Here is a 16,667-nt window from a genome sequence, read left to right as displayed (position 1 = left end):
GCTCTGAAGAATCCCATTGTATACTAGAGAGCTTATCTGTTATCTGCTGTGTATCCTCTGCCTTTTTTCAGCTTTGAATGGCTGCCCTCATACACAGCAGCTTGTTTATAAAAACTATTGTAGTTTTTCTGAAGCAAACACACCAGCTGTACCAGTGCAGCACAACAATACAATACATCTCTTCCTTTAAGAGAGAAAATGCCACAAATCTTATGAACAATTGATTTCCAGTATGCATAGGATCAAAGTATGTGACTTGTATGTACCGTATATACTCGAGTATAAGCCGAGTTTTTCAGCGCCCAAAATATGCTGAAAAAATCTACCTCGGCTTATACTCGAGTCAGACCTGCTTGCCCAAAAATTATCCTTTGTACCTCGCTGATCTGGGATGGAGATCCATGCGGCCCGGCACGAAACGATCCGTTGCCTTGGTTAACGTCGCGAGTAAGGTCACGGTGCCGCAGGACAGTGAACAGTGGGCGCTGCGTGTGCTGTCAATGCAGGCGCTCTACGCACTGGCCCCATTGGTGCTGCTGGGAGACGAGGTTACCGGTAATTCAGGAGAAGGAGTGTACTATGAAGGACAGCGGAGACAGAGCTGAGGGACACACACATAACAACAGGAGAGCGATCCCTTGCTGTTGCTGCTCAGATGGTGAACAAGGCAAGCTGATGCAGGCCAGGGGGGTGGGGATTCCAGGACTCCCCATCCATGATGGATCCAAACTCTCACTCCTCATCCTATGCCTGATCCCCCAACAGACAATGGGGAGCCCAGGAAGCTGGATGTCAGCGACATATTGCAACAAATCATGACAATCACTGACAAGAGCCTTGACAAAGCCCAGGCAAAGTGAGTACAAGAGGGAGGGGGTAACTTTAGTTGCTGGAGAAGAGGCTTGTGTGTGTATGAGTGACTGCTCCGTGTGTATGAGAGCCTGCATTATGGCCTTTATCCTCTGCCCACTCAAATCCTTCTTTCCACCAAAAAAGGTCCACAGCTCCCCTCACAGCACAGCTTCCTAATCCCAACTTTCACTTCCAAACTTAGTGCCCCCTATGATTTGATAATTGAATGGTCGCTGGAGGATGCTGGGAGCTGTAATCCAGTTAAAGAAAAAAATTAGGTACCTCGGCTTATACTCGAGTATATACGGTATGTGTATTTTATTTGTATAGCACTACTTATGCACACAGCACTGTGTAAAATAGCAGAATATAGAGACCCCCCCCCCCCAACAAAATGGTAGTACTTTCATATTTTTATGGCTAACACATCTGGTACAAAACACACTACACTTTGTAAAGACTTGTTTACAACTATTCATTATAATAATATTTTATACTTTGTGCTGACAAAGTGATCTCCATTAAAGTATGAAATGTAGCTGTTGTTGATTGCAGAACAAGTTGCCGGTCTGTCTGCATTCACTAAGCCAGTGAAATACTGCACAGTAAGTACAACATCTTCAGTAGTAGAACTTGATACTCTCCCAATAAATGTCTCCCATGCTTTGGCAAGGACCATTTATAATATAGTGTTTGAACAGTTAGTACCACTTCTTACCACATAAACTTGCAGACAGAATCAGAAGGAAAAGTATTTGTTTGTCATAAATAAAAACAAAGCTAGTCTGGTGCATTCCACACCTGATATTCTAGCCACAATGATATCATTATATACATTGCTATTGCTTCTTCTAGCTACTGCTTTCATGGAAATTTCCCCAAAAACCTTGGTAGAAGCAGTTCCAGCTGGTTGCTTTCTAAGAGTGTGTGTGGGAGATCTGTTGGTACGCAGCACTTTGCACTCAACGATGCCAGCCAATCAGCAGTTAGACAGATCTGAATTGCAACTTCTCATTCCATGTATAAAGGCAAAACTGGTTACCCATCTGTGCTTTTGCACACATAGTTTCAGTAGCTTGTATCAAACACAGATTGAATAGTTTTGAACAATACTTTGTAACCACATATGTACCATGTCAATTTGCCAATTTGAATGCCTGTAACTGCTCAATACTGAATACTGGCAAGACCAAATTGGTTGGATTAGCTCATTAAGCCTTGAACTTCATAGGCAGGTGTGTCCAATCATGAGAAAAGGTATTTAAGGTGGCCAATTGCAAGTTGTGCTTCTGTTTTACTCTCCTCTGAAGAGTGACAGCATGGGATCCTCAAAGCAACTCTCAAAAGATCTGAAAACAAAGATTGTTCAGCATCATGGTTTAGGGGAAGCTATCTCAGAGGTTTAAACTGTCAGTTTCAACTGTAAGGAATGTAATCAGGAAACGGAAGGCCACAGACACAGTTTCTGTAAAACCCAGGTCTGACAGGCCAAGAAAAATACAGGAGCGGCATATGCAGAGGATTGGGAGAATGGTTACAGACAACCCAAAGATCACCTCCAAAGACCTGCAGATGGTGTATCACCTGTACATCGTTCTACAGTTTGCACAAAGAACATCTGTATGGCAGGGTGATGAGAAAGAAGCCCTTTCTGCACTCACGTCACAAAGAGTGTCACTTGTTTTATGCAAAATCTGATTTAGACAAGCCACAGTCATTTTGGAACTGATGAGACAAAAATTAGTTATTTGGTCATAACAAAAAGCGATTTGCTTGGCGGAAGAAGAACACCGCATTCCATGACAAACACCTGCTACCTACTGTCAAATTTGGTGGAGGTTCCATCATGCTGTGGGGCTGTGTGGCTGTGTGGCTAGTTCAGGGACTGGGGCCCTTGTTAAAGTCGAGGGTCGGATTAATTCAACCCAATATCAACAGCATCAGTCACAAAGTTGAAGTTACATTTAACATGGTTAAATATTCCAGCAAGACAATGACCCTAAACACACTTCGAAATCTACAAAGGCATTTATGCAGAGGGAGAAGTAGAATATTCTGGAATGGCCATCACAATCCCCCGACTTAAATAACATCGAAAATCTATGGGATGATTTGAAGCAGGCTGTCCATGCTCAGCAGCCATCAAATTTAACTGAACTGGAGAGATTTTGTATGGACGAATGGTCAAAAATATCTCCATCCAGAATCCAGACACTCATCAAAGGCTATAGGAGGCTCAACTAAGTATTGATGTAATATGTCTGTTGGGGTGCCCAAATTTATGCACCTGTCTAATTTTGTTATGATGCATATTGCATATTTTCTGTTAATCCAATAAACCTTATGTCACTGCTGAAATACTGTTTCCATAAGGCATTTTAGATTTTAAAAGGAAGTTGGTACTTTGAAAGCTCAGTCAATGATAAACAAAATTCCAAATAAATTCAAGGCTATTGGACACAAGTTTTTGCTTTTATCTCAAAAATCATGGTGCTTCAAGTCAAACCTACCCCAATAGCTGCACTACTGGGGTTAATTACTGGGCATGAATTTTCCAAGGAAGGCAGAATGTTCCTTCAAACTCCTTTGTACTACGCCAAAAAAAATGATAGTTCTCAAATGGAACAGACCACTGGCACCTACTGGCTTGGAAAGCGCTGGTGAATTCGGCTTTGCCATTTTACAAGGAAACATACATAGCTCTGGGATGTCAAGACAAATTTATTGACATTTGGTTACTCTGGATATTAAACCCGGATACAAATAGTCCTGAGGTATTATGGGAGATTTGCTTGTTTAGTAATATGTTGATACATGTGTAATGACTTTCCCTGCGGTTCTAATATTACACCCTGTGGATGGGATATTCAGGAGAATAGAGAGAGAGAGATGTATATGGAGGGCTAGGGCACACACATAAGGAGTTACACACCTGGGTGCAATAAAGGAATACAATATCCACTCGAGAAGAATGCTGCTGCACACCAGGATTTATTGTGAAAAAAGTTAGTACTTTATTTGATCGATCAAATAAAGTACTAACTTTTTTCACGATAAATCCTGGTGTGCAGCAGCATTCTTCTCGAGTGTGTGTTTATTTATTTATATATATATATATATATATATATATATATATATATATTATACAGGTATGCAATTCATTATCTGGAAACCCGTTATCCAGAAAGCTCAGAATTGAGGAAAGTCCATCTCCAATAGACTCCATTCTATCCAATTCAAATTTTTAAAAATGATTTCCATTTTCTCTGTAATCCTAAAACAGTAACACAGAAAGAAATTGCCAGTGCTCGGTCGAACCCACGCTGTGGCTAGAAGCAGCTTTTTTGGCAAGTGGTCTATTTTGTGAAATGATGGCTTTCTTTAGTGGTTATATAATTATATATTTTTTAGAATTACTTGTGCTAAATTTTTAGTGCCCACTAGATGGTAGTGTTGTCTTAGTTCAGGAAGCAAAACAATAGAGCTGACAATATTTTATCATATCAGGCACTTTTTTTTAACATTGACATTTTCCTACTAGAGTGTTATCAGTACTCACACACAAGAACTAAAGAATAAAACAAAGAAATCTAGAGGGAACAGGTTTACTAGACATAATCATTTATGAAGTAGATCATGAAATGTCATTATTGCCTAATTTCTTTAATGGTACTATTCAGGGCCTACTTTAGGGAAAAACGAATATACTGGCTTTGCAAACTGTTTGGGAGGGACCAATTCTGTTCGACAGTTGGGCAATTCTTTCAGGCAGATTTCATCCATGGCTTTTAGGTTAGATAGATAAATTTTTAAACATTGTCACAGATTCACAGGACATTCACCTTTTGTTCTTGAGTCAGTGCTGTGTTACTCTCACCTTGTGTTTGAGAGAATAGTCCTGCTAAATGTTCTCCAAGAGTCTGTTAATAGGTTAATTTGCAGCGTTTTAACCTGTATTTTACACCATCCTTTTTTCTTGAATTTTAATATGATCTCCAGATCCTGCTGATGAAAAGATGCCCACAGCACTATGCTACTAGCACCATACTTCTCTGAAAGGGGCTCCAAAGACTGGATGCTGAGATTTGATGGTGCAGCATTGAACATACCCCAGCGCCATAGTGCTTCTAAGATACGCATCCCTGTACAGTTTACAATCAAGAAAACTAAACACAGCAAGGACATCAGAATAAATAAATTAATAATTATAAATATACAGAGTTTAAGTGCCATGTGCTAAGAGATAGAAAATATCCCGTAAGGCTAACAATCTACGTATGTATCCTGATTTCATGACATGCTGCAGTGAAAAGATGTGGCATGTGCAAGGGGAGCACATACACAATTATGGACTGACAGACCGTGAGGTAGGAGAGCGTCAGTCTCCCAATTTGCCTTTTATGCCAAAGCACTTATAGAGTTTCCCACAAAGAAGCTCAGATCATTCCACACCAATTTATTTTCAGGAATGTTTTGCTAAATATATGTTTTTTTATACCTGACCAGGCGCTGTTATACCCTTACCCATGCCCCCAGCTTTCCCCAACACTGTCTCTGTCTACGGTGCTTTCAGGATGGGTTCTAGGCCCGTTTCAGCCTGCAAAAAAATGAATCTTTGCACACATAAGACTACAGAACACAGGAGTGGCTCAAGGACATAAAGCCACAGTTCCTGCAATGGCCTCAGTCAAAGCCCTGAACTCTGTTTAGTTGCACAATATGGAGCTTTTGGAAAAATTAAGGTGCACAGCCGTTATCCAACAAGCATGGAGAAAATCTGCATAGAACAGGTCAAAATCACTCTGAACAGTGTGCAAAACTGGTACGTATTTACCCCAAAAGACGCACAGCTGCATTTGCAGCCAAAATCCATTCTACCAGATATTACTATGAGGGGTAAATATTTGTGTCACCAACAAGACATCTCACCCTAACCAGGTTTGGTTTTCTATTTCACTACTCTCCAAGTCCTACCCCCTCAGAAGCCATGTTTCAATATCTTGCACTGATAAGATCTAACAAGATTAAAACAGGCTGTCTGCAAGTTTGGCTATATGGCTCTGAACCATTAGTCTCTATCTGTGCTATAAACTAGTGGTTCTGGATGCATAGTTGGCCAAAGGGACATAAAGGAGGGATTTTCATGATGCCTTATGGGAGAATTAAAAAACAAATTTTTGGTATTTAGGCAGTGCTGTGTGAACAGCAAGTAAATACCGTCTGATTTCAGAAGGTTTCACTTTGCAACAAGATAAACAGCAGTATTTGTTGCAAGTGAAGAGGGAGTCATTTGAATGTCCTTTTATAAAATTCATTGGGGCAGATTTACTAAACGTTTGAAGTGGCTAACACTAGCAACTTTTTGCCAGCATTGCCACCCGCAGAGACATCGGCAATTCACTAACAGGCCGTCGCTAGCATTCATTCACACTCTAGTGCCTGCCGACTTTTCAATCTGACTTCGCCACCTCAGACCAGGCGAAGTGCTAAAAATAAGCAAGATATTCCTCAGTCTTCTGTCACTTGTATCATATCCTGTGTGCCGAAAATGCATTAAAGTTCCAAAAACGCTGGCGACTTTTCCTTTTTTTAAGTGGGATTCCCTGCAAAGACCCTAACTTACTTTTTTGGGTAACCGGTTTTCTCCACACATTTTATAATATATGGAACATTAATTTTACAGTGGGCTCATGTGTAGGGCATTATATTAACTCACTTGTCTTTCTTAAGGTTCCCTGGACATGTGTAATAAAAACCGGTAACTTAAACCATTTGCAGAAACATTTATAATAAAGACGTCCATACAACTTTAAATTTCCCGCCCTTTGCAAATTGACCTAAGCACAAGATTATTAGCATATTTGTAGCACATTTGCGCCTGGCGAAGTGGTGCGATGGGTGCGAAGCTGACGCTGGCGTAAATTTGCCGTTAGTGAATCTGCCCCATGGAATCCTGTATTTTTCAACAGTGAGTATATATATATATAATATTACAATTCACAAGATTATACACATTATAAAACATATACAAATGAGACATGAAAAGGAAGTGAAAGGAGGAAAAAAACGATGAAATTAGGTTTAGGATAAACAGTCTTTTATAGAAATAGCTGGTGGCAGAATCATTTCTTCTTCTCTTTATTATAAATATTTATATGCTGGTTGACATACTGCATTTTACAGAGCTCTGTGTCGATCTCTCTGATTATCGCAAATCGCAACTATCATATGAATACAACTTTCACTGGTAAATAACCTTCAAACCCCAATAAAAAGAAACTTTTTTTTCACTCAAAACATTTTTATTTTGCTTCTGGTTCAGATAACAATCAGTAACATTTTTACAATTATAAAATTTGTGATCACACATTGTATATATTACAATTCAAAATGTAGCATTGCTTTGTGCACCAGACAATAAAAACCAGACAATAAAAAAAAAATAAAAAGTAAGAAAGAAAAGGAAAGAAAATTTAAATTAGTGCCCACAGTTATTTGTAATATTACTGCAAATTCAACCGGCTCTCAGCCACATAATTCTTCCATGGTGCCCAGATTTCGATAAACTTGTCCACGTTGTCTTGTACTCGTGCTGAAAGTTCTTCCATTACACATATTTCATTTATTTTATGTAGGGTTTGCTTCCAGGGTAGATCTGGGGACAGCCAATTAATGGCTGAACTCCATTTAGCTGCTGAAAGAATATGTTTAACAAGATGTCTAGCTTGTTTATTAAGCTGTACTGGTGGGAGATTATGTAGTAGTTCCCAGGGATTTAGTGCTCTCAGATACTTCTTTTAGTGGCCATCCAGATTTTATTCCATCCAACTCCAGGAAGCGCTATCGGCAAGTCCTGTTCCCATATTGCACAATATACAGGAGTGGCCTGAAAAGTATTTGAAAGCATCTGAGTATAAAGCATTGATATCATGCCTTTAGTAAGCGGGAGATTTTTGCATACAGTCTCAAACATTATACTCCTTAGATGGCATATTTTGAATTAAACCCTGCACAAAATGTCGCACTTGAGCATAAGCATACATTCCAGAATCAGCAAAGTCATAAGCAAACTGCAAAAGTTGAAAGGACTTCATATGATAATGGCCGAAGAGAGATTGTATAGTGTTCAGACCATTTTGTGTCCATTTTTCAAAAAATTGTGCTTGTAAACCTGGTATAAATGATGGGTTACCTACAATAGTTTGCATTAAAGATTTGGGTTTACATAATGAATAACGATATTTACAGGAATCCCATGTCCGTAAAGAATGCTGTATTACTAAATTATGAATCTTAAATGTATTTCTATACTTATGATCTGCCCACAGTAAGTTATTAGTTGTTAAGGGAAAACAGTCCCTTGCCTCCATCTCTACCCAGACCGTCGCAGTTAGAGAAAGCTGCCATTTAACCAGCTGGCCAATCTGTGCAGCCTTGTAATATAGCATTAAATTTGGGGACCCTAAACCTCCCGATAATGGTTTTCAATACAATATTTGACTTGAAACTCTAGGTTTCTTATAATGCCAAATGTATGCCAACATCTGTTTCTGCAGATACACAATATCCTTTAAGGAAACAGCCAAGGGTAATACCCGAAAATAATAGAGCAATTTTGGCAACCAGGTCATTTTGATTGCACATATACGCCCCAGCCATGAAAATGAATAACATTTCTAACATTCCAATCATTTCTGCAAATGTTTGATTAAAGGCTGATAGTTGGCTTTATAGAATTGTGAATACCTTGATGCAATCTGTATCCCCAAATATTTAATGCTATTAGGGCACAAAATCAAATGAAAATTCAAACGTATTCGTTTAAGCGTAGAGTCAGACATGTTTATCCCCATCATTTCTGATTTATGTGGATTCACCTTCAAGCCTGAATAACTATAATATTGGGACAAGAGTATAAACAAAGTGGGAAGGGCCGTTAGCGGTTTAAATAAAAAGAAACTTGTGGTCACTGTTATTAAGAAAAGCCTTGTATCATCTCAGAATCTTGTTTGTGCACCATCCCCATGCCCTGACCACGCAGTTATATGGTAAAGAGAACGGGGGAATGTGGGGAGAGCAGTGACATGTAGGAAGTGCTGAATTGAAAGTGAAAGTAATTCTCTGCCCCGCCTCTATGCCTAAATCATAGAGCTGACAGCTGAGATTTTTAAATGATCTTACAACAGCTATGAATGCTTAAATAAAAAATAGAAATTGGATTTCATGTTTAATTTGAAAGGGACTTTTATTATACAGATTTTTGTGTCTGGGTGACAGGTCCACTTTAATGTGGTATATATCATACTCAGCTCATCAATAAACTGGTACTCCACCTGCAATACAGTAAGGAGTTATGTAGGACTTAAGTCTTACTTGCATATTATTTTTGATACATATTGTGATTATTACACAATTTTTTTGCACTTAATAGCCTTTTATTTTAAAATAGTGAAATGGTCTTTCACTGCACCAGGCATCTCTGCGTAGCCAAGTTGGTAGGGTGTGCGAGGGACTAAACCATTTGTAGCCGAAATGGTTTACATTCCACTTTTACAGTATAGTTCTCACTTAGAAGATGCATTTTGCATCTTTTCATTATTTTCTGTTCCTTTCCTAGATGTTGAATGCTGGGAATCAGGCACTCTTACCATTTGAATGTGAGATGGTCACTTTGGTGTCATTCGAGGAGGGCTATATTGTAACATTCTAATTTTATTGGTGAAACCACAATAAAGAATGCCATGAAATGTATTTATTGCTGTGAAATTTATTAAAAGATCTGAATTTAAAAAGCATAAATGAAAAAATATGCTGAACCCTCCAAAAATATTCTGAATACCTCTAAAACGTCTAAAGATTCATTAAATTTTTATTTGAAATTTAAAAGAAAATTTTATTCAAAATAGAAAAAAATGATTGATAAATAATTCCATTTGTGTGAGTTGTTTTATCTCTGTCTGGGTCCTAGCACAAATTTCTTACATCAATTTTATATGTCCATTGCTGTTTTTTTTTTCATGTTGAATTGGAGATCTGATAATCCTTTGAGAGGCCACCTTTACATTACAATGTTCTACACCAGTAATTGTAATTATGCAGATAGTTACTATAGTGAAGTTTCAGCAAAGGTTATCGCAGTATTAAGAAGTAGCTTGTTAGAACATATTTTCCCTCTCTATGGGGACTGAACTTGTTACATAAGGATGAGGGATGATATGAAGTACATCCAGAGAAAAGTGCCAATTTGTTTTATATTTACTGTGATTTTCATTTCCTGGATATACTTCATATCAGTACATTGCCATGTCTTCTACAGTCTTATCTGTCTTAAAGTGATACTGACACTAAAAAATCTGCATTAAAAGTTACCTATGGGTCATGTTGATCGTTTTCCGCTGATAGTTCTGATTTTGTAAGTAATTGCTACTTGATGTTCTTAAACCTGACTGTTTTGCCAACGGACAACTACTGCACAAATATGGCCCTCATAGAGGAACATGGGGGTAAGAAAGGTAAAAAGTAAAAGCATCACAAATAATCTTCTTTTCTATATTTTGCTTGTGAAGTATATTCTCTTACTAAGGTCTCTTTTCTTAACTTAAGTATTTTTTCAAAGCTATAAACGTTCTTCTGCTGCCTCTTATAACCGTTCCTAATAACCCAAAATACATACCCTTGGTTCAATGCTTTCTCTTTTTTCCCTTTGTTTTTTTGTTCACTCTGTGCTGAAAGTCTTTTGTACTGCTTCAACACTTCCAGCTGCTACATAACTATACTGTTTCTCATGTATAGCAAGATGTCCATTCCATTTAATCTTTTATCCTTTCTTCTTCTTTTTAGCTCTGTTCTTAATTCTACTGCTACTACTTCAATCAAGTTCACACTTTGGTGAACGCTGCAAGGTTAATGCTGATTTTTTTAATTCTATCTTTATGTAGTTTACATGTCCTTAATCATAGGCTACATACACATTGAGGGAGAACAGAATATACAAGTATAACAAAAAATAGAAACACCAGGGAAGGGGAGATGCCAGGGAAATTTTCTGACATCACTTGTAAAATAAGTTTTATGAGTGCTTTAAATACACCTTGTTATATTCTTTTTGAAATATATAAACTGCAGGGCTTTGATAAACTACTAATTTATTTTTTCTTTGAATACAAAAGGCACAATAGTAGGTCTCATCAGGGGTATCTTTCCTGTATCCTCACTTATAGTTCACAATTTTCTCAGATTAAATGTATAATACAAAAAAAGTGTCTATCTTAATGAAAGATCCTTTTAGACAAAATCTTGAATAATAGATGTAGGTTTGTTGCCTGCAGGTCTAGAACCTTAGGGAACATACTTTCACTTAGTTTGTTGCAAAAGAAGGGATAACAAACTTTGGCCCACTTGGTTATGCCACAATGGTATATTAAAACGTTGAGCAAGAAGATCACATGCTCCTATGTACAATGCTCCAACACATTTACCTCTTCTGCTACTGGAATAGCATATTCCAATATATTAATTGTAATACCAGATTTGTAATTTATTTGTTGACATGTACAAACTGTTGATGCTATTTGAAGATTCATTCAAACATGCAATATCTGGAAAGGGACAGAATTCTTCAGGATCAATGAAGAATATGCAATTTAAGCTGAGATCTAAAGCTTTACCATAAGACATGCACTTGTGATTTATATAGAAGTTCTTCGACTTGTCAAGTTGGATCTGAGCAACAATGATTTTCAGATAATGAATAAGTCAGTTTTCTTGTCTGGCTCTGAGAACTATTTGAAAGTGTTAGAAACCAAATGATTGTACATGTGAAATTACTGATTTCATAAGCTATGCAAATAATGTCACAATTCTGTGACTGCCCACTGATGTGCCACGCCTGAAAATAGGAAGGGAAGTGGCATCATCTATCCTGACTTACATACATGTGATTAAGATAACACTTCAATGATTTTATTGTTTTTGTCATTCTTTAAGTCATAAGCATAACTGTTTTACCAATTTTGAAAAATGTATTTTACTGGGATCTCTGGTCACAGTATTTACACCTCAGGAGAAAAATTAGCAAGAGCTCTATAATATAATGGCCCAAAAATGCAAATGGCTTATTTTTCAAAGGATGAAAAATGTTCTTCTGACAGAAAATTGCAAGAGATACAATAAATTTTCACTGATCCTATAGCAAATCAGAAGTCAGATCTACAATGCAACCGTCTTATTTATACCATGTGATTTATTTAATCTTCAAATACAGTAAACATCTCTAAATGGCTAAAAAATGCAGGGAAATTTAATGTACCTATATTATACATGTGTATATATATATATATATATATATATATATATATAATGATTCAGAAAGTACTTGCACCTGTACGCTGGTCAATGGCGGGGGCACTGTCAAAGTATAGTATCCACAGTTCAAAATGGACCAACGCTCCAACAGTTTAGTCATACAGTTTTATTCATACATCACTTGTGTTTTCCAACGTTTCAAGGATAAAGTGCAAGTGAAAGAAATGTGATTTATATAGACAATTTCCTTTCAAAAAAGGCGCCAAAATGACGTCATCAACAATTTAACAGTGTTATTGGTGCAAATAATTCAATTGATTGTGTTTGTAAGAACATATTGTGTTTTATCCACTAGATGTCGCTCTAAGACAATATATCAGTGTACAAGTAAAACCAGAAGTGTTAATCTCAATTTGGATACATAATCATATATGCTTAAGTGAAAAAATTAGATACAAAAATGTAGATAAAAAGTATACTTTGTTACAAAAAAATCCTTGATTACTCTGTTCCAAAGAGGCAGTAGATCCACCATGTAATACCCTAAAATGAAAAAAGGTCTCCATTTACCTTTCAAAAAACATTCTTTATATAGCCAATTAAATAAATTCACAACTATTTTTATTAGGGTAACGATTAGTTAATGCCTAAAGGAACTAAGGGAAAATCTCATTCAAGTCAGAAAGCAATTCAACGCCAATTGACCATTTAATCCCCTGGGCACTACACAGTCCAGCTCATGTATCCAGAAAGCCTCTCTCTTTAGTAACATGTAATCACCCCCTCTAGATCTTTTGGGGATTTGTTCGATTGGCATACACCGGAAAGAAGCTGGACTGTGTTTGGCCTCTGCCCAATGCTTTGCCACAGGCTGTTGGGAAATGTCTTGTTTTTTATTTTTACTCTTTTCTACTCTTTCCGGGTCCAAAGCTACTCTAATGCTAGACCTGTGCATTGCTATACGTTCTTTTAGCTGCCTGATGGTCTTCCCACAGTATACAAGGCCACACGGGCATTTTATAATGTATACTACCATGGAGGTCTCACATGTGTACATATATATATATATATATATATATATATATATATATATATATATAAATATTCACAAAGTACCTGCACACCTTCCTAATTGTCGAGAGTGGGTGCTTGGTCAATCAAAGTATACAAAGTTCAAAGTGGACCAGCACACCAAATCTTCAATCAAAAACGGTTTATTTCAACATCACTCAAGTGTCCAACGTTTCGGCCCACATTAGGGCCACTTTGAACTTTATTTATATATATATATATATATATATATATATATATATATATATATATATATATTTCAATACAATTGTCAAAACTGTATTTGACCAAAATAAGTTATTTTTTGTTTGAAAGAAATAGATTGGGAGTGTTCTGCCTCCGCATTTGCCTCACCCCATTGTATTACTTTAATTTTGCACTGTTTTGTGACTGTCCCTCTAGTGTAATTCAGCCAACAAATAATGTACAGTTAGGGGGCAGATTTATCAAATTGAATTTTTAAATTTGAATTACAAGTTTATTTTAGTGTAATTCGAGTTTGCAGGTTAATACTATTCAGCCGAATTTAAAAAATTCTAATTTTTTTTTAAGAATTTCCTGTCAGGAAAGCGTTAATGGATTGACATATTTAACAGTGTTTGACTGGTTCTGTTCTGTGGGTGCACCATCTAAATTCTGACTTCCCAATGTGCTTTGCAAGTAGGCAAAAATTATTTGGAGACTTATTTTCCAAGCCAAATCGATTACACCAGTGCAGAAAAATTGTATAAATCTTTTATGAATATGGTTAAAAAAATGCCATATTTTAAATACTGGACTTATTGCCCCAGCCTAAAGTTCAGCTTCTCAATAGCAACACTTCAAACCTGTCACATGGGGTCACCTTCTCACATGGTAAGTGGGCTCTAAGCAGTTGTTGAGAAGCTAAGCTTAGGGGTCGTTGCAAATTCACAAGAAGAAAATGAGGCTGACATGTAGTATAAACTAATGCTACAGGGCACATTATTAAATTCTGATGCTAATTGCACTGATTTCTGTGCTGCCATGTAGAAATTATCTGTATTAATTACTAATCAGCCTTATACTGTAACATTTCTATTCTATGTGTACTGTATATTGTGAGTGGATCCCTAAAGCTCAGTAAGTGACAGCAGCACAGAGCATGTGCAGTGAATCAGCAGAAAAGAAGATGGGGAGCTACTGGGGCATCTTTAGAGATACACAGATCTTTACTGCTAAAGGGCTGTGGTTGCCTTGGGCTGGTACAAAAGCCCAAAACATAATGTAAAACATTTCTAGCCTACTTCTTTAGTTATGCTTTAGTTACAGTTAATGGTAGTTAAAGCGATACTGACACTAAAAAAAAAAACTACTTTTTTAAAATGTACACATTAAAAGTTACCTATAGTACCTATGTCTAGAAGTGCTCTGTGGTGGCATACACCACCCAGCATTATCCAATGTCACCAAACAATATTTTATGCCAGGATAAGTTTTTTTTTTAAAAAAAAATGCATCTGTGAAAGTTATTTTAGAATATATTTTAGATAATTTCTGCAAAAGTACAGGCAGCAGCAGTACAGGCAGCAGCATGCAGACACGTGTGTCTGTTGCATCTATGGGTCTCCTGGACGATCGCACCCTATGGGCCCTTTCCCACCCACTCCGCTCGTTGCCTAGGGGCTTCTGAGCGAGCAGGGAAGGAGCGATCAGCATTTATAGCCGCTCCCCCGCACGCATATGCTGCAGAACGTAGAATCTACTTTCTGTGGCATTTCAAGATACTTTTCCACAGAACTTAGATTCTACGTTCTGTGGCACTGAGTTTGGAATGTTGGTGTTGGAAAAGGTTTTCTGAATTCCACTGCAGGTGTCACAGAGGCTGATGGGTAATCCACAGTTCAGATCCAGTGTACACATGCTGGCAACTCACTATAGGGCTGAAATGTATTACTACACAGCAATAGCTCATCTAAATGAATTGCTAATTAGCCATGCATGCTGTGTATTGCATATGTGTTCGGTTTTAAAAGGGTGATTGTCTGGTTTTGACAAATCTGTCAAAAACAGACAATACTAATCAAAACTGCCTGCCTGGTTTTCCAAATTAGTAAAACCAGGCAGGATTCCCTATGATTGTGCGAGTACACTTGTAAACTTGTTACCTGCCCACCAAGCTGGAAAATGCTCGAAATTATCCCATGTGCTATAACCCCAATTACTTTGTACAACAGTGGTAAAAACTTATCAGTGTGTGAGTAGAGATGTCGCGAACTGTTCGCCGGCGAACTTGTTCGCGCGAACATCGGGTGTTCGCGCTCGCCGGAAGTTCGCGAACGTCGCGCGACGTTCGCCATTTTGGGTTCGCCATTGTTGGCGCTTTTTTTTGCCCTCTCACCCCAGACCAGCAGGTACATGGCAGCCAATCAGGAAGCTCTCCCCTGGACCACTCCCCTTCCCTATAAAAACCGAAGCCCTGCAGCGTTTTTTCACTCTGCCTGTGTGTGCTGAAGAGATAGTGTAGGGAGAGAGCTGCTGCCTGTTAGTGATTTCAGGGACAGTTGAAAGTTTGCTGGCTAGTAATCGTTTTGATACTGCTCTGTTATTGGAGGGACAGAAGTCTGCAGGGGTTTGAGGGACATTTTAGCTTAGGTAGCTTTGCTGGCTAGTAATCTACCTTCTACTGCAGTGCTCTGTATGTAGCTGCAGTGGGCAGCTGTCCTGCTTCTGATCTCATCTGCTGACTGCTGCAATAACAGTAGTCCTTGTAAGGACTGCTTTTATTTATTTTTTTGTTGTTTTACTACTACTACTACTACTACTATAAGAGCCCAGTGCTATTAGTCTAGCAGTGTTGGGGAGTGGGACTGGTGTGCTAATCTGCTGCTCCTAGTAGTTCAGCAGCACCAACTTTAATTTTTTTTTTAATATTCATTTTTTTTTATTTTACTTTTTTTTATTTTACTACCGCTGTAGTAGTGTATAAGTTGACCTTTTAGGCATTATTTGCCCTGTAGGCATTATTTGCACAGTGTTTTCTTCAACCCGCCATCTAGCTGTGTGACCTTGTTCACATTCTGTCTAAATATCCATAATATTACCGTCTCCAGAAAAAACACCGGAGTGACTTTTTTCAAGCAGCCATAATATATTTTACGTAATCCGTATCCACCGCTGTAGTAGTGTATACGTTGACCTTGTAGGCATTATTTGCACAGTGTTTTCTTCAACCCGCCATCTAGCTGTGTGACCTTGTTCACATTCTGTCTAAATATCCATAATATTACCGTCTCCAGAAAAAACACCGGAGTGACTTTTTTCAAGCAGCCATAATATATTTTACGTAATCCGTATCCACCGCTGTAGTAGTGTATACGTTGACCTTGTAGGCATTATTTGCACAGTGTTTTCTTCAACCCGCCATCTAGCTGTGTGACCTTGTTCACATTCTGTCTAAATATCCATAATATTACCGTCTC

This window comes from Xenopus laevis, chromosome 2S, assembly GCF_017654675.1.
Source record: "Xenopus laevis strain J_2021 chromosome 2S, Xenopus_laevis_v10.1, whole genome shotgun sequence".
NCBI lineage: Eukaryota > Metazoa > Chordata > Amphibia > Anura > Pipidae > Xenopus > Xenopus laevis.
This window is presented reverse-complemented; position numbering follows the sequence as displayed.